This window comes from Chrysemys picta, chromosome 8 (assembly GCF_011386835.1).
Source record: "Chrysemys picta bellii isolate R12L10 chromosome 8, ASM1138683v2, whole genome shotgun sequence".
NCBI lineage: Eukaryota > Metazoa > Chordata > Testudines > Emydidae > Chrysemys > Chrysemys picta.
Window position 1 is genome coordinate 43677311 of NC_088798.1, and position 24840 is coordinate 43702150.

At 40.7% G+C, this 24840-nt stretch overlaps 1 long non-coding RNA gene across 1 annotated transcript in view; it reads right to left on the minus strand.

The window, feature by feature from the left end:
- Positions 1–24840, minus strand: part of LOC101938322 (uncharacterized) — a 107697-nt gene that overhangs the window by 42992 nt on the left and 39865 nt on the right. The window contains exon 3 of the long non-coding RNA XR_010589740.1: positions 6818–6923. This is a non-coding gene — a long non-coding RNA (uncharacterized LOC101938322). The remainder of the gene's footprint in view (positions 1–6817; positions 6924–24840) is intronic.

Genomic DNA, 24840 nt, shown 5'->3' on the forward strand with positions numbered 1-24840 from the left:
AAACCCTATACAAACACAGACTGTTTATATTAAATGCCATAGGATTTTTCCACAAAGGAAAGTCATCAGAAGGAAAGAAAGTGTACAGAATGTGCTGGCCCATCCCAAAACAACCCTTTGAGCTGGAAAACACTTTCTTCCAATAGAAGCTCAACTAGTACCTGCTCTCTTGCAAACAGTTTTCCCAGGACATACATCACAAATGCAAAACAATTCAGTGATAACTTGAGGCGTTTTCTTGTTTACAAGCTATTTTTATCCTAGGCTAAATGAACTGAGAGACTAAAGGCCAAGACTTTTTTTGTCCAGCATATTCTTAATAATAAGTTATCAGGCAGCACAAATGGTTATTATACTACAGATCAGGCCCACTGTGTGCATCTTCCAGGAAAAATGGCCATCAGATCTCAATAACAGCACTGAGTAGATCTATCAAGGCATGACTTACTCAACATCTATAAACCAAGGAGAGTTGCCCATTCCATCTTGTGAGGAAGGCAATTAAATCATTTGTTACTTCAACTGAGTCACATGCCTTTGTGAGAAACAGTGCCAAATGGGAAACTAAAGACTGGAGTGTACTTGAAGGAAACTTTAAATCAAAAACAGTGGCACAAAAATCAAACCAAATGGTAAAATCTTTCAAGACCTGCATCTGCCTACTATCAGTAGGGAGAGAATTATTATATAGCACAGGCAGGTGAAGAAAAATCTGAAAGATGAGCAGGTAACACAATAGTCATCAGAGTCATTGAGCATATTTTCTCTTCCATTACTCATGCTTCACTTCCACTAGTATAAATGAGAACTTGCATGAATGGTAGCAGGGGATGGCAGTGAAAGATGGATAGTAGATCTCTAAATAATAAACGTGGGTATCACAGGCAACAAGTCCTTTATGAGCACATGAGCTCAATTTGGAAAGGGTGTGCCAGTAATCTAGGAGACACACTGATATGTAATGAGAAAATACACTGTTAGACATAAAGTCATCATTTGATGAAGGGTACTTGGCATAAACATATTATAGTTCCATTCACCTCTGTTTACTTCCTTCATCTTTAATTCAGGTGAGATACATTGTCTAAATCTATAGCAATCCAGTTTTTCACGTTGCCTGTTTGTGGGTCTATAACTACTGAAGCAACTGAATATTTGGGAGCAGTTGTAAGTGTTTATGTTAATATTTATTGTTGGATTTTAAAAACAATAGGAAACCTTTCACTTCTGATTTGGAATTAGAATTCAAGCTAACTGTACTTTCATTAACTGCATACTTTTTTTAAAAAATTGATTGCATGAAGTTTGTTTAAATGGGTTTAGTAGCTCACTAATTGAAGTTCATTTCATTAATTGGAATTTGGTATGTGTATTTACTAAAGGAGCAATTACTAAGGCACTAATTAAATAATTGGAAGTTGACTGCACATGTAAGTTAAGGTCATAGGGGCTGCATTCCAACATGGATTTGTGAAGTTTTCAAATGTTTAGGTGAAATGTTTTGAATGGTGATCAGAGAGAAGCTGCATATATTTGCACAGATTCGTTGCAGGGCAGGGGTGGCATTGTCTTACTTTTTACAATGTTTCAAATAGTTGTGCTATGAACTGCTCTTTTTGGTAAGGAAAAATGCATTTTTTCTGTGAAAACTTTGATTTATTAAGACAGCTCCTGGCTTTGCCTTAGCAGCTCTTTAAACAATCCTGCAGGCTCTACTTGAAAAGGGTGCATAGAAATGTGGAGATATCAAGTAAAAAAAATTTATCATGAGAGGGGCTGAATGGACAGATCATTTGATAAACTGCTTCTCATAGACAGATTTTCTAAATGGGAGGGGAAACTTCTAGGTGCTTAAAACCATAAAGTGGGGTGGGGGGGGGGGACTACCAGCTCCACATTTCCCATTCTAACTTTTGGGTTTCATTTAGAATATTTGCATCAAACATGTTTAGATGCATCCAGAGTCTTTGAAGTTTCTTTGGTTTAGTTATAGCAACAACTGAAAATGCTATATCATTTCATTTCTAGGAGGAAAACATATCAATAAATAAGAAACCAACAGGAAAAGGTCCTTGTAAAAGTTGCTTAATTAACTCTTCCTATCAGAGTAGCTGAATGCATAACATAAAGCCTTTAACCCCTTTTCAAAAAATAACCGCATGACTTCAGAAAACTTCAAACCTGTGGAAAGTAAGTGAAGACAATACGAATGCAAAGTGCATGACTGCTCCCCACAGAACAATGTAGCATCCAGAAATAGCTCATTACTTTTTAAAAATGTTTGGTAAATTTAAATTTTAATATTTTACACTGCTAGCATGTTTAATAAAAAATAGTTTAGACCAGTTCATTAAATTTCATACATTAATATCTGCTTCTGGGTTTGTTGCTGGAATTAAATATTACAACAGGATTAATATTATATTTCATTCTATATATTATTCAAGATGAGACTTTGTCTCCATTACTCATGGTCTAGTAGCAAAAAAACAATCCCTGGGTGCTATTTTCTTTTCCAGGGTTACAGCAGAAACAAGGATCTGGCCACATGGGTTAAGGAAAGGGATTCTATGTGTTTCAGTACAGACTATAATCAGGCTTAATATATTATGTAGGTTGATTCATCTTTGGCTTCAGGGGGAGCAAGCCCCTAAAGCAGAAAAATGTACAGTTATACCAGCAGCTAAACAACAGGGATTCCAAACATCATTCTTATTTGTATTAGGCAGTGCCTAGAGGTCTCAATCAAGACTGGGGCTCCACTCAGCTAGGCACTGCATATCTGTATATATGGTAAGGGACTGTCCCTGCCCAGAAGAGCTTATAATCTAAATAGGCAAAGAGTCGAAGAAGAGAAATATTGCAACCCCCATTTTATAGATGGGGAACTGATGCAAAGATAAACTAAATGGTTTTCCTAAAGCAACACAAGGCATCTGTGGTAGAGATAGGAATTGAACCTAGATATATAGAGAGTCCAAGTCCAGTGCCTTGATCACAAGACCATCCTCACTCATGCAGGAATCTAGATGTCACAAATGAAGTGTTACTGTAGCAGGCATTCCACAAGGGAATGGGGTGAGAAATGGGTTTGTGCGCCCACAAATGGTAACAAGGTCTGTGGGTCTGCACTCAGCACATATATGGACCAAACCCTACATAGGGGACGGTGTATACATCCTCTGTACAGTGCACTAACTGGCACCATGGGTAGTGCTACATATTTCTTCCTAACAGGATTTCTTCCTTCTTCCCCACTGGACAGCAGAGCTTTTCCATGGAAGCAAAGTGAATTAGCAGTTTCAAACTACAGGTCCAAATTTAACTTTTTGAGACAATTTCTATTAAAACTATTAATATTTTCCTAAAATGTTCTGTAAAACAAGCATTATTTCTGTGGTGTATTGAAAATTATGGGCTATCATTTTAAATCTTAAGGGGCCCCCTGGTCCTGTTTGCAGGCTTTGGGACTCTGAGTGAAGTGTGCAATCTGGGTCCTGCACAGTCGGTCTTCAAAAGAGCCAACCTGGAGCAAAATGGGTTGAATTGTGCCTCTCTGCCTCAGGGAAGAGTCTACAGTGTCTCTCTGTATTTGTTTGTTGTGTGTTAGAGTTTTGGATTCTAAGAAATATAGTAGGGTTATGTTAGCAGTCATTCAGGAAGAGTATTTGTAGTTCTTTTTAATACTTTGTGTGTCTGCCTTGACATAAATTTCCTATTCTGTCATGGATGTTGCACTGTGTGAAATAACACCATACTCTAACAATGACCTGGAATTACAGCTAATTAGGTCACGACACCAGAAGCCAATTACAAAATGGTATGTGTGAAAGCATCCCCCTCTTAAATGTCTTAGACATTTAAGGGTTTGGCTGGTAAAAAAACCTAGGGCTGGGCTCTGCCACCATTAGTAATGTTCAATGAGTGGGGCTATTGGTACAATAAGGTGTTTCTCGTGTGAGTAACTGTGGCAGAATTGGGTGATGAGTACAGTAGATTTATGACCTGGTATTGATATCACTTTATGAACTCCAGATGAAAAATATCAAAGAGCATATTTGCATTATATTATGAAGTAATGAGCATGTAGATTTTATTTCACATCTCATTACAAGGCTGGAGTCTGTCAAAGGATACACTCTGATTTTGGTTAAATATAGAATCTGTGTTATACATTTGTGTCATTTAGGCACATAAAAGCCTTCAGAGCAGAGGGGAGTCATGCCTTCCTGAGGGAGCTCAGGCAGCTCACTGCCATGGGGGGGGGAAGACCTCAGCAAGGAGCATATTTACGCCCACTGCCCCAGTCCTAATCCTCAGTGTGATGTAAAAGGGGCCAGAGCCATAGCTCCGCCTCCTCTTGCCCCCTCTGTGCTGCATGTCTTCATGGTTGGAGTAGGGAAGAAGTGCCAGGACTTCTATTTTCTCTAGCTTTTATGTATTTTGTGCTAGTGGGCTGGAGGAGGGGGGTCAGTCAGTCCACGAGGTAACATCGATGAAACAAGAGCTATAGAACCAGAGTCGGTTCCCCTACTTTGACTGCTTTTTCAATTCCTGCTAAGTAGAAAGAAAAGTTATCTTTATTGCCTACTGGAGATTCTCCCAGCATGGGGGAGTCCACAGGTGGCATAGTGGCTCCTACACTACCCTATATTGGCTCTCATCATAAGGGACATGGCTAGAGAGCTGCCATATCCAGCTGACCTGCAACTGTTGCAACAGCCCCTTGGGGGCCATTACCAGCCAGTGCAAGTTAGACCAGCCCTGACGTTGCTCTAGATTGAAGCACTGGATCAGTCCTTCGTGCTCCCTCGCTATGCCCTCTTCTCCAAACAGTTCCAGGCACAGAAAACCCCGTCCTGGTGGCCTAGCCCATACATTATGTCTTAATTAAATGAAAACAACTATGGTTAATGGCACATTACAATTTCACAGTTAAAATGAGAAAAACAAGTATGCATGAAATGAATAACTTTAGGTTCTTATGGCAATATTAACTCAAATACATTGCATATATGCCATATTTTCTATTCCTTCTTTTCTGGTTAAATGCATAGCTTCATCTTGTTGCTATCACAAAATATATAGACTGTGCACTAGAGACAACTTTATCTTCTACTAGGAATCTTAACTTTTGTATTTGTTGGTTTCTTGGCCTTTTGGCTAAAATCAAATATATTTACCTAGTCATTTCCTAGCTTTATTTAAAAAAAAAAAGAAAAAAGTATATCAAGCATTTAAATAGTCCCAATTAGGCTATGAATTTAACGAATCACTGAGATAGAAAGGGTAGAGGCAGAATTCATACCACTTTTAAGTGACTAGCCTGGAGTGTGTGTGGATGTTGATAGTATTTCTGAACTGTGCTGCTGCTCTGGAGGCAGTTTTCACAGGGCTGGATCAATCAGCAGCAGTTCATCTATTTACATTGCAATAGCTGTATCTGGTCAATAGAACAGAACCTCAATTGAAGTAAAAACTCGGTATTTGCAAAATAATTCAGGAAAAAGCAAAAATTCTAGAGAGCTGTTAAAAATCGTGTGGTCCGTAACGTTTTTGTGATAGTGACTGTCTCCCTTTTCTGGATAGAAAGGATGGTCTTGTTTTAAGGCACTGGTGTCAGACACTGGAGATCTGGGTTACTTTCCTGCCACCAGCCTCCTGTCTGACCTTGTGCATGTCACTTAATCTCTCAGCATTTCTTAACAACAACACGCACACCCCACCACCACACACACAAATAGCAAAATTTCTGAGCAGACTCAGTAGGCATCTCTCTGAGATTAAGGGCCATATTCTCAAAAGAGCTGAGTGCCCATAACTGGGGTCAGAGTTTCAAACCAACTCAGATCCCAGTTAGACCAAGGTAAATGGCAGGATTTCACAAGAGCTCAGCACATTATGCAAATACAGGAGAACAGGAATGTATAACAAACTGGGTTGCATCCTTCACTACAGTGGTCACTACCAGGCAACTCCTCAAATAAAAAGGTTAAAATAAACAGATTCCTTTAGGTGTGCCCCAGCCATATAACATAAACAGAGCTGGATTTTCTATCTGCTTTCCACTAAGCCATACCAAAAAAAGAGCTACAAATAAACACTGAAGAATTATAAGCAAGTCATGGAAAGGGGCACCAGACAGGCTGGTGGTTTCCTAAAGCAATCTGCTGATCACTCCATGTGGATAAGTCATCCCTCATACAGAGTTATTAATTCACTGCACAGTCAACTCCTTGGTTACACTTCTTTTTAGAGGTCAATAAAACTCTTCTTCAATGGTTTCTGGCAAGGAAAACTAACAAAGAGGAAGTGCAGATTTGGGCTAGCCCATGACAGAATACACAAGGCAGGGTCCACTGCTGGGAGGATGGAAGAACATTTATTCATTTGCACTTTCCCATGCAGGGCCTGTCACAGGTGTCAGCCCAGCACTCTGCTGAGCACCTCCCCCCCCCGACACACTCTTTGGGCACAAGCCACCCTACAAGGGTGGAAGAGGAATGGGGAGAAAGCAGAGACATAGCACTGCCCCATCTCCTCTTTGCTATCCCAGTAACAGGTTATGCATCCTCCTCCTAAAGGTTGGTACATCAAGAATGTTCCCTCATGTATTGTGGGGCTCCTGCTGGGGCAATACGGCTCTGCATGGCTCCCAACCCAGCCAGTAATTAAGTGCCATAAATGCCCCTGAATATTTAATCCAAAGCCAAACCCACAGGAACAATGAAAATAAAATCCTGTAACTCTTCTGCTCACAGAACGCCCATTGAAAGGGCGGGTGTGGGGCCCGAGACTCCCCAGGTTTGTCACTCACCAAGGAAAGAGATTCGTCAGGTAGTCAGTCACATTGTCTCTCTCAGCATATTTCTCCCAAATGGGCCGAGAGTCACTACTGCAGCTTCAGGGGCTCATCTGCAAAACTGAAAGAAAGCCCATTGAGAAACTGCAGAATTTAAAGGGCAGCGGAAAGCACAGTTGTTTTTCTTTGGTTGGTCATGATGAAAATCCTTGTGTGTTCTCCCAGGAAATGAATTTCATTTCTAAATAGTCAATAGCAATACGGATGCCTTTTTTTGGCCAACTGCAAGCTGATGTAGTGTACCCTTCTAATGCAGTGTACATTTTGGTATTACTGAAAGTCTCAATACACAGGCCATCCTAATTTTCCCCCTTAAAGCAGAAGAAGCTATTATCTGTAGTAGACATGGTATTTGTTGAAACAGAGTACAATAGCTACTAAATAAACAAGGCTACAAAATGAATGAGTCTATGAGAACAAGTTGAAATAGTGAATGAGATACATCATGAAATGTGATTAATAACACCATACGAAATATAAAATAGCATGTTGCCCTGGAAATGGACTGTAAGTGCCCAATGTCTAAACAATATTGTGCATCTGCAGTTCTCAGTCCTGCCACCTAATATTCAAATTGCCTGCCAGTATAAACACAGCTGCTAAATGTCTTCTAATGAATCTCCACTTTCTTCCCAGCTATTGAAGTACATTTTTACAGTCACAAATGCTATGTGTACTCTTGTTCAGCAGAAGACAACCTTGATGGCCAATGTGTGTGCCTTATTAACACATGTTCGGATTCAAATATAGATCAAAGTATGAGAACGGCTACTTTGTAGTATCCAAGGTTAATTTGGGTTCATGTTTTTGGCTTGAAAGAGCTTTCTCTTGATCATGCATAGCCATTTACCTACCCCTTCAGCCTAAGGCCAACTTTTTTCAGGAATTTCTGGCCATCATTACAAACTTTGCTGGATTGGGAGAGGAGGATATGGGACCTTCTTTATGTAACTACCACTTTCACATCATGGATTGGTCTGCAGACTCTGTTTTATAAGCACTGTGATCAGTTTCTACCCAGCCTGGAGAAACAGATCAGCACCAGCCTGGGGTGTGGGAGACTCCAAATGACAAATTTTCATTTTTTTATAATACTAGCCTGTGCTTTAAGAAGTAATTTAACATCCATTTACTTTAACAGTTATTTCAAAAAAGTTAATCAAGGATAAGCCATATAAAGTGGAAAATGATAGACAACATTTTCAAACATTCTACTCTGCTTGATTTTTGCCTAGCTAAAGACAGCCTGAGGAGTGAAAAAAAATATAATAAAGAGACTTCATAACTTTAGCAAGAGTACCAGTCTATTTATATACTTTCTGGAATGCTCAGAACACTTAGTCTTACTGACCACAAGAAACCACTGTTGTTGTGCAAAAGTTTCACACGTGAACTGAAACTAACACTGTTTTTTTCTTTAATGTTTGTTTTTAACGACCCTGTGGGAAGGGAAAACAAATTATGGTACAAAGTTGTGAGCTTTCACATAGTCAAAAAGGAGTTTGTGCCAGCAAACCTGCTTGGTGAAACCTTAGTGAATGTGGGGCGGAAAAAACCACCTCCTCCTTCAAAATCACTTCCATAAAACTTACCCTTTCTGTAATGCAGAAAGAAAACTAGCATCTGATAATGGTGAGGTAACAGTTAAGTTACACTTACTGCTCCTGCTTGGCTAAGAATGGTTCACTCCCTATTATTTCTTTTTCATCCAGTCTCCCCCAACCCTGGTTAGCTTTTTGATGTCTTACATCTGTTACATCTTCTCAATGGTAAGTTTTCTGGGGCATAGGTAAAGCTACGATTTAGTCATGGGTAGTTTTAGTACAAGTCATGGACCGGTCACGGGCAATAAACAAAAATGCACCGGCCCGTGACCGGTCCATGACTTGTACTACAAATACACCTGACTAAATCTTAGGTGCTCCAGGGTGCTGCAGGTACTCTGCTGGAGGAGGTTGGGGAGGGAGGTGCTCCAGTGGACCCTGCTGCTACTCTTGCAGGGTGTGTGTGTGTGTTTCTTGCATGCCACCGCCGCTGCGGGGGGTGGCCTGTGGCACTGCCGCTGCTGCTCCAGGTGTGTGTGTGCCCGGGGTGTCGCTGTTGTTCCCAGAATGCTGCTCTGGGGCAGCACCTTGGACCAGCTGCCTGGGGCCACTCGAGCAGCAGCCGGTGAAGTTGGCCCTGGGGCCGCCTGATCAGTGGCTGGTGAGACTGGCCCCAGGGCCGCCCCAGCTGCTCAGGCGGCCCTGGGGTCAGCTGCATCGGCCACTGGAGAAGTCATGGAGGTCCCGGAAAGTCATGGAATCCGTGACTTCCGTGACCTCCGTGAAAGACTCACAGCTTTAGGCATAGGCAGTCATTTTCTATGTGTTTGTACAGCCCCTAGAACAATGGGATCCTCGCCTGGTCTGCCTCTGCATGCTAATATACATTTAAAAGTAATTATAATAAATGTGAGTGTTTTTCATAATGTAAGAAATCTATTGCACTTCAATGAAATTACACAAAAAATTAACAACTAACTTTTCAATGATACGTTGTATGTATGTGTTGTCGTAGATTGAATAGATGTAATAACATGACTCATGATGATGAGCAAGGTGTAATTGCCTTGATATGAACCTCTGATTTTCTTCCTAGTTTCTTTAATAATTTCAAAGGCTGTTTAATTTTAGGGTTATTAATCTGAGGCATTTTTAGGCAGCATATGTCCAGGCCATGTCATTTCACCAATAATCATTAAAGTTTGTGACCCAAATTCATGCCTGGTCTCACTCCATGATGTATAGTCATTGGACTTACACCTGGAGCAAATTTGGAGTGGTTAGAACATATCCATCTACTTTTATTAACATTACAGCATGTGAATATATTACAAGAGAGGTGGGCCTAAAACCAAATCCCTGAACTTTGAGGAACTAGCTTTGAAGATCTCTGTAGGGCTCTATCTTTATGAGGAGCTGAACTGAAGGCTAGAGCCAAGCGCTCTCTTGCCACCAAGCTTTAAAGAAATTCAGATCTGGCTCTGGACTTTGCAGCTCCAGCCCATCTCTATATCCAACCAGTTAGTGGTCCATTAGGTAAGAACATACAGTTCAGATCTCTGTGTTTGTTAAATAGCATCACATTTTTAAATACATTTCAGAGTTGAAATGAACTGTTGTGCTTGCTGGGAAGTTCAGATTGACTAGGCCCCTCAATGGTTGTAAGATGCTGTCATCCATTGGGCTGTCCGTGAAAAGTATGCCTGACCAGAACAGTCAGTAGGAAATGCATAGTTTTTTAAGAATAAGATCTAATTAAGGTAGAATAAAGTCTTGGGGCCAGATCCTACTGCCAGTTATAACTAACAGTATATGTATTTCCTACTGACTGTTCTGGTCAGTTATAACTAACTGGCAGCAAGATCTGGCCCCAGAACTGCATTGAGCATTTAAATCCTGAAACACACCCTCCTTTTTAAGTCTCCATTCCCCAAAAGCATTAGAGCGAGGAATGGAGAATAAATAACTGCCCAAGTCAAAATACTGCATATTAAGCACTCATGAAAAAGAATACTTGAGACCATTCAAGCATAGTCAGGAGAGCAGAATTCACATATTTCCCTTTTTACCTTCAAGGCATCATCTCATGTGAAAAAATAAAAAAAGGAAGGGTCATCAAAATTTAGTGCTATCTACCTCCCTCACCTTCCTATCACCCAATCTACTTAAATGAACTCTCTGAGGATCGTGGATCTACCAAACATGTAGAACTGTGATGCAAAAAATCAAGTATGACCACAAGTAGTCAAGGTAACAAATAAGGCTCAGAACAGGACTCGTGTCATTGACAAGGCAGATGACGTACAGCATCCTCCTGTATAGATGGCAATCCTTTCCTATGAAAAGTCCTTTGAGTGTGCTGAGGCTTGCCAAAAGGTTAGAAACTCGAGGGCACTGACCATCCCAGGAGTTTTGCATATGCAATTCCCCTTGACTTCAATAGGAACTGCTCATATGCCTCTCCTGCAATAGCAGGGCTCAGGGGATTTTAAATAACCAAATACAAAGGGGTGAATTCTACAGTAAGCCTGCCCACATAACTGGTTTAATAAATGTGTAGGTCTGTAGATGCTGTTGTATGGATATCTCAACTGAAAACACAATAAAAGAATTACAATGAAAAGGAACCAGGCCTGTGTTAAGCGTGAACATAGACAATACTTTCTGAAAGGTGCAGTATACTCCCCCGCTACACAGCAGCTGGCTGGGGAGGGGTGGAAGGGATTGGAGATATGATTCTGCCTCCAATCTGCCCCCACCCCCTTTCCAGGAGGTTGCTCTCCAGATGGGGAACAATATGACATCATCCCTGTCCTCCTCCAGGCACAAGGTCAGGATCCTAGGCAGCCCTTATGCAGACCATGCAAAGACTGGGAGGCTCCTTCCTTCCTCCCCCATTAGTCCCAATCTAACCCATCATCCTTTTAATAAAGCGATTTACAAGTGCAGAATTGTGGCAAGGACACCTTTCATAATGGTAAATATAAGTAGCAGTGCTTTTGTGAATTTAGGTCAATGCATCACTTTTAGAGCATATTATAAATTCATCACAATCACAGCCTGAAGAAAATTTTATTCTCTGGCATCAGCTGCTCTTAGCCATGCCGCAGATATCTAGCAGAATTTAAATTCCAGATTAAGTATTGATTGAGTTTAAATAAATTATAATATGTTACAGCTGTGTAAGTGGGCTCAGACTGCTTTGGATGATTTCCCTTTTTAACCTTTTTTTTCCTACGTCAAATATTAGCCGATGGATCATTTTGTTGTGACTGGAATGAACAACCAATTCCGAAAAGCACAACATTGAAGAAAATAGTAAATGGCACCCTTCATCTCCTTTATAAAAGCAGAGAAAAATGTTGTGAAATGGTCACAGAACAAACATATCTACTTCAAGGGATGAAATGAAAAAGATGGATTCTTAAATAATTAGTTACAGTGGAAAAAATGGCAAAATTGGAGATAATATTAGTATCTGATTATATATGAAATGCTTTATTCCTGTTTGTGAGGTTTTTAAAGTTCAAAATATCCCAGTAATAAGGGCTATTGAAATAAGGTGTAACATTTTTATGTCATGTTTAGTAGCATCAGCTGTTCATGTATCCAGCACATTATTTTTGGATCACTGACAAATGAACACATCATTCTGAACTATATTTAATAGGAAATGAAAACTTGCACATGAGCAGGTATTCAGAATATAAACAAGATATAGTCAGCAAAGGCAATTAGGAAACAATACAGGATTAAACTTTATGGGAAAAACAACAACTATGTTTTGTACTGCTAAAAGAGGACAAAAGGACACATAAGGACATATAGTTTTGTGTTTGACCTATTTTGGTTGATTTCATTTTCAGATTTTGTAAGCCAAGCTCCAGTGAGTTCCTGAGGAAAAAAATTCTAACTGGCATTTTACTGCAAGTCAAACCTCACACAAAAAGTGCTTTGTACATCAAGATAACATTAGTAGCTGTCTAGCTGCACGTACCAAAGGGCCAATTTGAACAAAGCTAAATAAAACGGTAATGGACTTTGTAATACTTTATACTTTTACTGTACCTTCAATTTGGGTATCTCTAAGTGGTTTTCCAGTTCACGAATTAAGCCTACCAGTTGCCTGGTTAGATAAGAAAATATTATCCCAATTTTACAGATGAAGAAACTGAGGCTCACAGAGGTTATGTGACTTGTACAAGGTCACACAGCAAAAAAGTAGCAAAGCTAAAAGCAAAACTTTCAAGTCATGACTTTCAGTCCTCTAATTTAACAAGAGGACCAGCTTGTGTGTCAGTCAGTTATATGTATGGTTAACTTATATTTTATAATCAATAAAATAAAATAGAGAATCTCACCTAAAAATTAACCATTCCTCATTGCAGTCTTTCCAAAACTGAAGACAGAAACTTGTCCCCTTTTAATGTAAGACAGGCAGTTTAAAGTACCATACACATTTGGATTAGACCCAATGCACCTTGAGAGAGTGACTAAAATTACACATACACATGCATGATAATAGCCCTTATTCCAGCTGCCATGGTGAACAATTACCCATTGTAAGGGGCATTCTTTGGATTTTAGTACACATATCCTCCCTCCAGGAAGGGCTGTACCATGGGGGAGTCTCCTGACATTGTTTCCCAGTTAAGTGGCTCATTGTGAATGCAAATGCCATGCTTTGAGTTTGATTGGCTTTTCTCACTACCAATGGACAGTTGGCATGTTTATAACTCCCTTTCCTCTATTCCACAACATGAAGAGGAAGGATTTGTTTTTTTTTATTCTGAAAAATACAAGCCAAAGCAGGCAACTCTTTTTGTTTCACCTCTGTCTTTTGGTCAACTCTGACCCTCCAAGTTGAATAATCCAGCTTCTCTTTAAAGCACAAACAGAAACAAGTATCAGGTGCACCTAATTAGCTGACAGTTTGGCGTGCCCCCCCACCCCCACAACCCAAGCTGACACTGAAGTCCTGTGCGTATTAACCCAACAAAACCCTGTCCGGGAGTGTCTAGCAGTAAGGGGTGCAAAAGACTGTGGAGTCCCTTCTAGGGGGCACCAAAAGGGCTGTGCAGTCCAACATAAAGATGCCATGAAGCATAACATTTTGCATCAGCCCCAAAATTGTGCTTGCCTCATGTTGCTCTCTTGTATGAAACAGATGAGCAGTAGCAGAGGTGTGAGGCATGGGAGTGAAGATTGAGCAGTGAGTAAACCTTACAGAGCCTGGCAGTGATCTTCCTTTGGAGCATGTCAGTGAGGGTCACTTGCCAGGATTAACTGGCTATAACTAAGGCTACATCTACACTACAGGGGGGAGTCGATTTAAGATACGCAAATTCAGCTACGTGAATAGCGTAGCTGAATTCAACGTATCGCAGCCGACTTACCCCGCTGTGAGGACGGCGGCAAAATCGACCTCCCGACCTTCCCGTCGACGGCACTTACTCCCACCTCCGCTGGTGGAGTAAGAGCGTCGATTCAGGGATCGATTGTTGCGTCCCAACGGGATGCGATAAATCGATCCCCGGGAGGTCGATTTCTACCCGCCGATTCAGGCGGGTAGTGTAGACCCAGCCTAAGTTAATCATTTCCCTTCCATTGTGGGGATCTGGGGCATTGGTGCACCTCACTCCCTCCTATTCTCGGCCTGTGGCATATAATATCTAGCGTGCTGTGGGTTGTAATAATTTGGTCTTATTTGGGTTGCTGGGTGGTGTTGTGTCCGTGATATACAGTAGGTCAGACTAGATGATCTGGCCTTAAACTGTAAGACCCTAATTCCAGCTCAAAGCAACATTTACCCTTAAATCTGTAAGTTTTTGCTGCAAAGTCTAGTGGTAAACAATAGCACAAAATATGGCACAGTAACAATTATGGCTACAATACAATAATAAATTACAGGATCTCTCAATTCATAGAGTTATGGATATGTAGGGCTGGGTGGGGAAGAATTTGTAGAGCAGGCTCTGGCATCAATCCAGGACAATTGCTTATCATTTTTCTTTAGGACAAGGGGCTATTAAGGATATTGGATGCAACCACTGAATTTTCCACAGGTGAAATGGAATCGAACTCAGGCAGCTACCTAAGAAACTAGGCTCAGATTTTTAAAGGTATTTAGGCATTGCTGTGCTTAGTGTTACAACTCCTATCTGATTTAGGAGCCTAAAGCTCATTTTCAAAAGGGATTTAGCTACTTAGGAGTCTAAATCCCAGCTCTTAAATAAATGAATACCTTTTGAAAATGATATGTAGGCTTCTAAATCAGGTAGGCGTTGCAAGGCTAACTTCAGCAATGCCTAAATACCTTTAAAAATCTGGGCACTCGTTTCAAAATTATGCTACCCCTGTGTTGGCATACTAGCGGGGTAATAGAGCACAGGGAGCCATAATATACCTGCAGGCAGTTGAGAATGCAGGGGAAGATGTAGGCAATGGTGCTGGCAGCATTAGTAGATCTGCAGCAGACCTGAGGGGGTAAGGGCAAAAGCAATGGCTTCCTCCCATCCAGGCTATCATGGCAGAGGGGCTGCTGGCCATACTTCTTGCTTCCCAGTCTGTTCCCCCACTGCCAAGAGGCTTTATGCCTTTGAAAATACCTGTGGAGCACTGTACTCTCTTCCTTTCCCTAGCATGGCTTAGATAACTGGTTTCTATGGTTTTTAACAGAAAGTGAATGCATATGGCATTCTATGGATATAATCCATGCAGTTCTTAAAAATAATGATGAGATAAGAAATGTTCCTATGCCAATCCACATATGATGTCTATTGGGTAATTTTATGTTTTGCATCCTTTTATCTGTGTTTTATCTAAACAATAAGTTAGATTTTAGATTAATACAAATAATATTGAGACAATGCAGAGAGACTTCTGTAATGTTGTTGGCTAGTTTGAAATGAAAATTGTCTAGGCTGGGAAGCTGGAGAGGAACTGAGGTAAGGCAACCTGACAGAAATCCCCTGCAGTACTTAAGAGAAAGAAAACAATCCAAACCTTGAAATAAGGTCAATGCACTAAAAGGCCTCTGGAAGAATTTTTTTTATAACTAAATTTCCAAGGGAATTTCTCAGTGCAGTAAGTATAACAGCCACATCTTTTAAGAAATGTAGTTATGAGCATGTAAGCATTTCCATTATACATTGAGGATGAATCACATCAGTCAATGGAAGATTGCATGCAGTTTGCATTTACTGTAATACTGGGCCACTGCAGAAGGAAAATATTTGTCTCTGGGCCTCTGGTGATCTGAGCCTTGATAAGTCAAGGTGCTTATGCAATGCTTATTGTTAAACCTGTGGGTAGACCCATCTACCTCATGTCCAGGAGTGGCAGGTAGTTAGAAGGGGCCTATTCAGCTGAAGCCAATGGGGCTTCATGTCAGAGTCCACCCAAGTAGAGCTCATGGCAAGAAAGGGGCCTTGGTTACCATTCTCTTGGCAACATTCTGTTACATTCAATCTCTGATTATTTGAAATTGTATCATGGATAATTTCTACCTCAATGCCCTTTTTACACATTTGGCCACATATTGTGTAATTGTGTATTGATGCTTTTAAAAGAAACTAAGGGTCCAAAACTTCTCCCACTGATGACAATGCAAATCTCCCATTAGCTTCAGTGGAAAGAGAATGGGGGGCCTAGATTACATGAATCTTCACTGTAAGTCTGACTAAATAAGGATTGTTGGGGTATAACTCTCTCCATCATTCATCTCTTTGCAGGTAGATAGTATTATAGAAATCACACATATTGCGGTGCAATATCCAGGAGACTTTGACATTGCTCAGAATTTCTTTGCTTTTGTGAATTGAAGTTTCCCCCTTAATATTATTTAAAGGCAACTCTTCTCTCCCTCCATTTTGATTTTCCTTATGGAGGTTACTTTTTGCTTGTTTGAAGAAAGACAGTACAGCAGAAGTAAGATCACCAAGTCACAATCCTGTCTATTTTCACTGGATCTGTGCTCTTTCCCCTTAAGTAGTAGAACTTGCCTAAAGGAGTTTATTTTGGGTTTCTCATAGGAAAAAAAGTAACAATTAAGCCAAAAGATGTAAAACCATCTAAAAATTTCACAACTGCTCCCCCACCAATGGCTTCAATTAAATGAAAAGGACATCAATATCTTGATATTTTGAGGGTCATTTTCTAAGGTTTCAACACAGGTAAAAGGCTTACAAATCTATACAAGCAGAGCCTGACTTTACGCTCTGCATACCACTATCAGCCATGCAACTGGCCTCCTTCTCTTTCTTTGTAAGCTTCAGGCTCTTTACAAGGAAATTATGTTTTGAAAATACAGTAGAGGAATCCCTGTGTTCTAGTCCAGTTTTCAGAGAGACTATGTGGACTATTCCACTGGGGAAGAATGAGACGTGGAGGCATCTGGCCAGTTTACAATGTATTAATAAAAGACTGTGCAACATATTAATATATGTACAAAACCTCAACCTGCAAATGAACAAGACCTATTGAGATTCTACTACAGAATATATTAGAATAACACTACTCATCTTATAAAATTACTAGCGTTTTTAACTTATAAAATTCATTAAACCAATAACTTGTGAGCCCAAGGGGCAGGCATATTCACTGCATGTCTACAGCACTTTGCATAATGGGATCCTGATCCTTGACCTTAATGGGGGCTGTTCAGTACTCAGCATTTTTTTTAAATAGCTATTTATTCAGTTGCCTAATTGTGGATTTAGGACCCAAAAGCTAGGCTCATATTTTGTTTGGAAAATCTTGGCCAAATATCATAAAGTAGGTGAATTATGGACCTAAATTAATTGATAATGTTTTTTAAGTGGAATACACAATTAAGACATTAATGGTTTCCCATGAATTATCAGTGAATACACCTAATGGCTGAAAGCTGCATATCTTTGTTGTCTAAAACGGAGAATGAATAGCTCCAATCTAGTGACCTAGAGAAAGAACAAAGAGGCGTTAGAGACATTTTCACAATATAAAATATCATATGGTGCACAGCTTCCCAATTCCCATGCTTTGTGCAGTCCCTGGACAGTCAGTCTAAAATCCGCATATGACCAGGGATTATAAGCAAATGCCAGGGGAGTGGTTGGGGATGGGGCAGAACAGAGAGCCTGACCTAGTATCTTGTATATATTTTCAGACCTGATTAGAGATTAAACTCTGCGTTAGGACCTGGGGAACCATTCTCTCCCCCCCCAAGACAACTAAAGTGTACAGACGTGTCCCACATATGTCATCATACTTCTCTCTGAACAGTTCCCTTTTGAAGCAGAGATATTTCTGATTAAAATACCTTTAGAAGTTTTAAATTCAGAGGTAAAATATATCAAACCATTCTTAGTCACACTAAGGGACATTTTACCCATTTCTTTCTATGTTTTGTTTGTTACCAGGAAGTAGGTCAACATTTTCAATCTTTGAGTTAAAAATCATGGATAGGAAAAAGCAACGTTACTTGTCATGTTACAAACTAAACAGTAAATAATTTATAAGAATGTAAAAATATTTTCTTTTTGAGATTTTAACAGAGAGCATCCTTAAATTATGAATTATTATTACACTGAAATACCTTCTCCATCTAGGACACTTTTGGGGGTTACCCAGGGCATTCAAGGTGAATCACTGCCCCCTGCTTGCAGTATGAAAGAGCTTTCTCTGTGCCTACCAGGGGAAACCATTCAAGCTTCTCCTTGGCCTTAGTAGAAAGTCTAGTTTCTGTGTCCCTCCTCCCTACCACACACAAGGAACATCGATATACATGTATTTAATGTTTGACGTGAAATGGTGTGAGAAAGAAAGTAATAGGGCTGGAAGGGGTTCAGAAGTTGAAATGGGCATGGCTAGAGTACGCCAAGACCAGTAGCCAATCAGAGTGCATGGATTTACATAATCAAGTTTCATGTGTTGAGCAACAGCCAAAAAAGTGAGTAGGCAAATTCTTGCTCTTTGGTTGGTTAGGGATCACTTTTAGCCAATCAGACTACAGTGATTTTTGTACTGTACAATTTCAGAGAAGCAATTGTATATTCATTAAGCTAATAAGATCTCAGCCAGAGATTACATAATTGAGAAGTAAGTGTAAAGTTTATGGGTCAGTAACTGTAACAGCATCCTGGCACTTTAATTGGCTGACAAATTTTATTATTGGTGATGCAGGTAAGTATTTAGTATTCAACTCTGTCCCTCCTTTTATAAAACCTTCCTGCAAACCCCTCATATTGTGCCATAAACATGGCCATATTGGGTCAGACCAATGGTCCATCTAGCCCAGTATCTGGTCTTCTGACAGTGCCAATGCCAGTGACCATGTCTCTAGTATACTAGTGCTGACATCTATTTACAAACTTCTTCCCAGCATCATCATCATTAAGAGATGTCTGATCTTTAGGGCCATATTTACTAAAACAAACAAGCTACATTAAAACGCAAAAATGAGTGCTTATCAATTGTCCCTAAAATATATGACATTTGTGTGGGCAAATTAGTACAATTTGCCCACACAAATTTACCTGCCTCTGGAAATTTCCATTACTTGCATCTGAAGAAGTGAGGTTCTTACCCACGAAAGCTTATGCTCCCAATAGTTCTGTTAGTCTCAAAGGTGCCACAGGACCCTCTGTTGCTTTTTACAGATTCAGACTAACAAGGCTACCCCTCTGATACTTGACACCATGCAAGGTACTGCATTTAGCCGTATGGAATGGAAATCTATCAACCTCATGAAGAAACTTGCACAAATACAGACAGATATCATCTTCCTTTTCAAATGCAAATGGATGGACATCATATCAAATGGACTGAAGGTGAAAAATCCATTGCTATCTACATACTGCACAGACCACAGTGAGAGATTATGCCATACACTAACAAAAAAACTGAGGAACCACCTGATCAGCATCCTATACAGCAAACAGAAAAACATCAAGAAAGAGCTCTCCAACCTGGAGACTTTCATAAATAACCAACCCTCCACACAAATGGACTTTACTAAAATAAGACAGGAGATCTACATTACACACTTCACCTCTCTACAAAGGAAAAAGGACTGTAAGCTGTCTAAAATCCTACCTGTCACATGGGGCCACAACAGGGGTACCCCTAACTCACCCAGCAATATCGTCAATTTATCCAGCTACACACTCAACCCAGCAGAAGAGTCTGTTCTATCTCGGGGACTCTCTTTTTGCCCCAGCACCCCCACGAACATGATACAGTTCTGCGGTGATCTGGAAGCCTACTTTCGCCACCTCCGACTCAAAGAATACTTTCAAGATAACACTGAACAGCGCACTGATACACAGATACCCTCCCACCAGCAACACAGGAAGAAGAACTCCACATGGACTCCTCCCGAGGGTCGAAATGACAGTCTGGACCTATACATAGAATGCTTCCGCCGATGTGCACAGGCAGAAATTGTGGAAAAACAACATCACTTGCCTCATAACCTAAGTCGTGCAGAATGCAATGCCATCCACAGCCTCAGAAACCACCCTGATATTATCATCAAAGAGGCTGATAAAGGAGGTGCTGTTGTCATCATGAACAGGTCTGACTACCAGAAGGAGGCTGCCAGACAACTCTCCAATACCAAATTCTACAGGCCACTTTCCTCAGATCCCACTGAGGAATACACTAGGAAACTGCGCCATCTACTCAGGACACTCCCTACACTAACACAGGAACAAATCAACATACCCTTAGAGCCCCGACCAGGGTTATTCTATCTACTACCCAAGATCCACAAACCTGGAAATCCTGGACACCCCATCATCTCGGGCATTGGCACTCTGACTGAAGGACTGTCTGGATATGTGGACTCCCTACTCAGACCCTACGCCACCAGCACTCCCAGCTATGTCCATGACACCACTGATTTCCTGAGAAAACTACAATGCATTGGTGACCTCCCAGAAAACACCATCCTAGCCACCATAGATGTAGAGGCTCTCTACACAAACATCCCACACACAGATGGAATACAAGCTGTCAGGAACAGTATCCCTGATGATGACACAGCACAGCTTGTTGCTGAACTCTGTGACTTTATCCTCACGCACAATTATTTCAAATTTGGTGACAATATATACCTCCAGACCAGTGGCACCGCTATTGGCACCCGCATGGCCCCACAATATGCCAACATTTTTATGGCTGACCTGGAACAACGCTTCCTCCGCTCTCGTCCACTCACGCCCCTTCTCTACCTATGCTACATTGATGACATCTTCATCATCTGGACCCATGGGAAGGAGACCCTGGAAGAATTCCACCATGATTTCAACAGCTTCCACCCCACCATCAACCTCAGCCTGGACCAATCTACACGGGAGGTCCACTTCCTAGATACCACAGTACAAATAAGCGATGGCCACGTTAACACCACCCTATACTGAAAATCCACCGACCACTATGCCTACCTTCATGCCTCAAGCTTCCACCTTGGACACACCACACGATCCATTGTCTACAGCCAAGCGCTGAGGTACAATCGCATCTGCTCCAACCCCTCAGACAGAGACCAACACCTACAAGATCTTCACCAAGCATTCTCAAAACTACGATACCCACACAAGGAAATAGAGAAACAAATCAACAGAGCCAGACGTGTACCCAGAAGCCTCCTGCTACAAGACAGGCCCAAAAAAGAAACCAACAGAACTCCATTGGCCATTACCTACAGTCCTCAGCTTAAACCTCTCCAACGCATCATCAGTGATCTACAACCCATCCTGGACAATGATCCCTCACTTTCACAGACCTTGGGAGGCAGGCCAGTCCTCGCCTACAGACAACCCGCCAACCTTAAGCATATTCTCACCAGCAACCATGCACTGCACCATAACAACTCTAACTCAGGAACCAACCCATGCAACAAATCTCGATGCCAATTCTGCCCACGTATCTACACCAGCAACACCATCACAGGACCTAACCAGATCAGCTACATCATCACCAGCTCATTCACCTGCACGTCCACCAGTGTTATATTTGCCATCATGTGCCAGCTATGCCCCTCTGCTATGTACATTGGCCAAACTGGACAGTCACTATGCAAGCGGATAAATGGACACAAGTCAGATATCAGGAATGGCAATATACAAAAATCTGTAGGACAACACGTCAACCTCCCTGGCCACACAATAGCAGATGTAAAGGTAGCCATCTTACAGCAAAAAAACTTCAGGACCAGACTCCAAAGAGAAACTGCTGAGCTCCAGTTCATTTGCAAATTTGACACTATCAGATCAGGATTAAACAAAGACTATGAATGGCTATCCAACTACAGAAGCATTTTCTCCTCCCTTGGTGTTCACACCTCAACTGCTAGCAGAGCACCTCACCCTCCCTGATTGAACTAACCCCATTATCTCCATACTGATTTATACCTGCCTCTGGAAATTTCCATTACTTGCATCTGAAGAAGTGAGGTTCTTACCCATGAAAGCTTATGCTCCCAATACTCCTGTCAACCTAGCTGCATTTACAGTGGGGGTTAGTTTGACTTAACTATGTCACTGAGGGCATGACATTTTTCACAGCTCTCAGTGATGTAGCTAAGCCAGCCTAATTTTAAGGTATAGACCAGGCCTCCTTCCCTTTCCCAAGGAACACAAAAAAGTTCTTACTTCAATTCCAAATTAATTTAGTATTAATGTTTATGGTGATTTCCCTTGCAGAATGATAACTGGATATCGCCTCAAATTGATGTGCTATTAAATGGTGTTCCTTCTTTCCAATAATTCTTACTTCAATTCCAAATTAATTTAGTATTAATGTTTATGGTGATTTCCCTTGCAGAATGATAACTGGATATCGCCTCAAATTGATGTGCTATTAAATGGTGTTCCTTCTTTCCAATAATTGCCCAAATTATGCAAGGACTTTACAGTATATGACTGGATTGGCCTTGCTAGGAAAGCAACAAACACACCATGACATATAGAGTAGGCTCAAAATTACCCTTCATTCATCTCCTTCATATTGCATGGCAAAAAAAGAATCTTATTTGCTCTGGTCTGCATGCCTTTAGGAGTTCCTACTGACTTGACATTTCCTAATCTGACCTGGTTTTCTAGGTCACCAATTAGATTTCTCACTGCTTTCCAGGCTTTAGCATTCTCAGTAGAGTTGTATTTCTACATGGGAGAATTCTAGCCCTGTCTTCACTTTTTTTGTTAAAAATTCTGGGAACTTTGGTTCCAATTTGTATCCAGTTCATTAATGTCCAAAGGTTTGAGTCAAACCCATCCCTTCCAATACTGTGTAGTTAAAGAAAGACCTCTTTCAAATTTTCCTTCAAACAAAAATTTGAATCTTTAGAAATTAAAGTTTATTAGCCAAAGGCATTTCTACCAAGAATTAAAAGTAAATAGCCTTTAAAAGTAGCATGCCTTTAAAAGATATCCAGCATCCTGACTTGACCATACAAATCTTTAGAATCAATGATTTCTCTTCTATTTCAAGGCCTATATACCTTCAAGTTGTCCCCTTTGCCCATCAGTTAAAAGGAGCTTTATGAGGGTGCTGAATATGCCTCTTGTGATTTTCAAAGCCACCTAAGTGATTTTAATACTAAGTTTCCAATAACATTAATTGGAGCTATGCATCCAAATCCCCTAGGTGGGATGGACTATATTAGGCACTGTGCTGGTACTTCAGAGATTAGCATCCTAGTTACGCACACCTGGCTGCTATTCTTTCTACAAAAAGGAAAGTAAAAAAGAGACACACAATGAACGGCAAGGGCTTAATGTGCATTTTACCTTCCTCTCAACAAGAATAATTCTGTCATCTCACAATCAGTCTCTCTGTAAAGTCCTGGAGCCTCCAGTACAGATGGTTTAAAAATACACTTTTCAGGGGGAGGGAGTATGATATAAATATACATAATATTAATATAAAAGAAGGATATTTTTTATTCTATCTGCATGTCCATTATTGATAGTATTCATTAGAAAGGGTCAGTGACCTATACCACACCATCTTTGGATGGCTGGGGGCCTTGATCAGAAACTTTACATATCAGTCATCTGGATCAGGGCAGCCATTTTGTTTTCAACCATAATAAGGATCTGCTGTAGACAGACAAGGGGATAAATGTTTCATCAACAGAGTCAGCCCAGTGTGGTCAGTTGTTACAGTGAATGCCATTTTGTTTCCTTCTTGTGTAGGAGAAATGCCTGTGATCGTTAAGCATGCTTCTTCGTCTTTTTTTTTTTTTTGGCTGTTGCTGTTGTTGTCATAGTTGCCATGTGACTCCTGGATCTGGAAAATCTTTTGTTTTTTTTAAATATCCATGAATTTTGACATTTGGGAACGTTTACATAAGGGAAGGTGAATTTTATAGTAAACAGCTGAATCAATTTCACAGAGATCATTGAGAGCTGCAAACTTTAAACCAGGGATGCTTGAGAGACTACAAGAGAGCAGAAGATTTCCTAAATCACGGTGAATAGTTTGTCACACAGTCAAAGAATGAGATCACAAAGTCTTGATTTCTCTGAATTTTGGGAGAGGAAAAGAGATTCTCAATTATACTAAGGCTCCTTTACACCACTCCGGGAGAGCAAAGAGGTCTTACATTAGCTTTAACCCCTCTAATGCTCTTGTACATTGCCAGAGTGGTGTAATGGGACCTTGGTTAAAATGAGAATGAGGCCCACGTAGCTGGTTCAAGATGCATCTGTGCAGCAGTGTTTTACTTGCTGCCTTTTCAGGAAAAGCAGCACTGAGAGGCAGCCATGGCTCTCTACTGCTTGTGTTCCTCCACTACCGATGCTGAAGGGCTAAACTGCCAAATAGATTTGAACAGGTTCAAATTATGACATGTTGTTCACTGTTGCATAAAGAAGATACATGGTTTAAAATAGTGTAATCAGTGACTCTCATACATTTGTGATTTTTACCCACAACCAGACTCTAAGTCAGATTCTCACTGCTGGCAGCCAGTGTAGTAACTTACAGTTGTGCAAAGTGTGTGTGTGTGTGGGGGGGGGGAGGAACCTTGAGTGGAAAATTCAGATTTAGCAGTATTTTACATTCACTTTCTACAAGTTTATATTGCAGCACAAGATGCAAAGCAGTGGAGAAAGAGTATGAAGTCCTATGACTTTCCACATAATTTACCATAAATTATTAGCCATAGTGACGGTCGTTCACTGGGGGAAACTAATGGAAGAGCTATTAGAGAAAAATATGATTGTTTTTACATTACAGGCTCCTAGTTTTTGTCCCACTGAGATGATAAAACCTTTTATTTTCCTACTTCCTATAATGGACAACTGCCTTATTCTCTTGCTAAGGTATTTAGGTGCTTAAATATGAAAACCATATTTAATCCAAGAAAGTAAAAATAAATTTCTGGAAAGTTCAGCTTTCCTGGAATGAGTCTTCCCTGAGTTGCGGGGGGAGGGACTCTAAAGA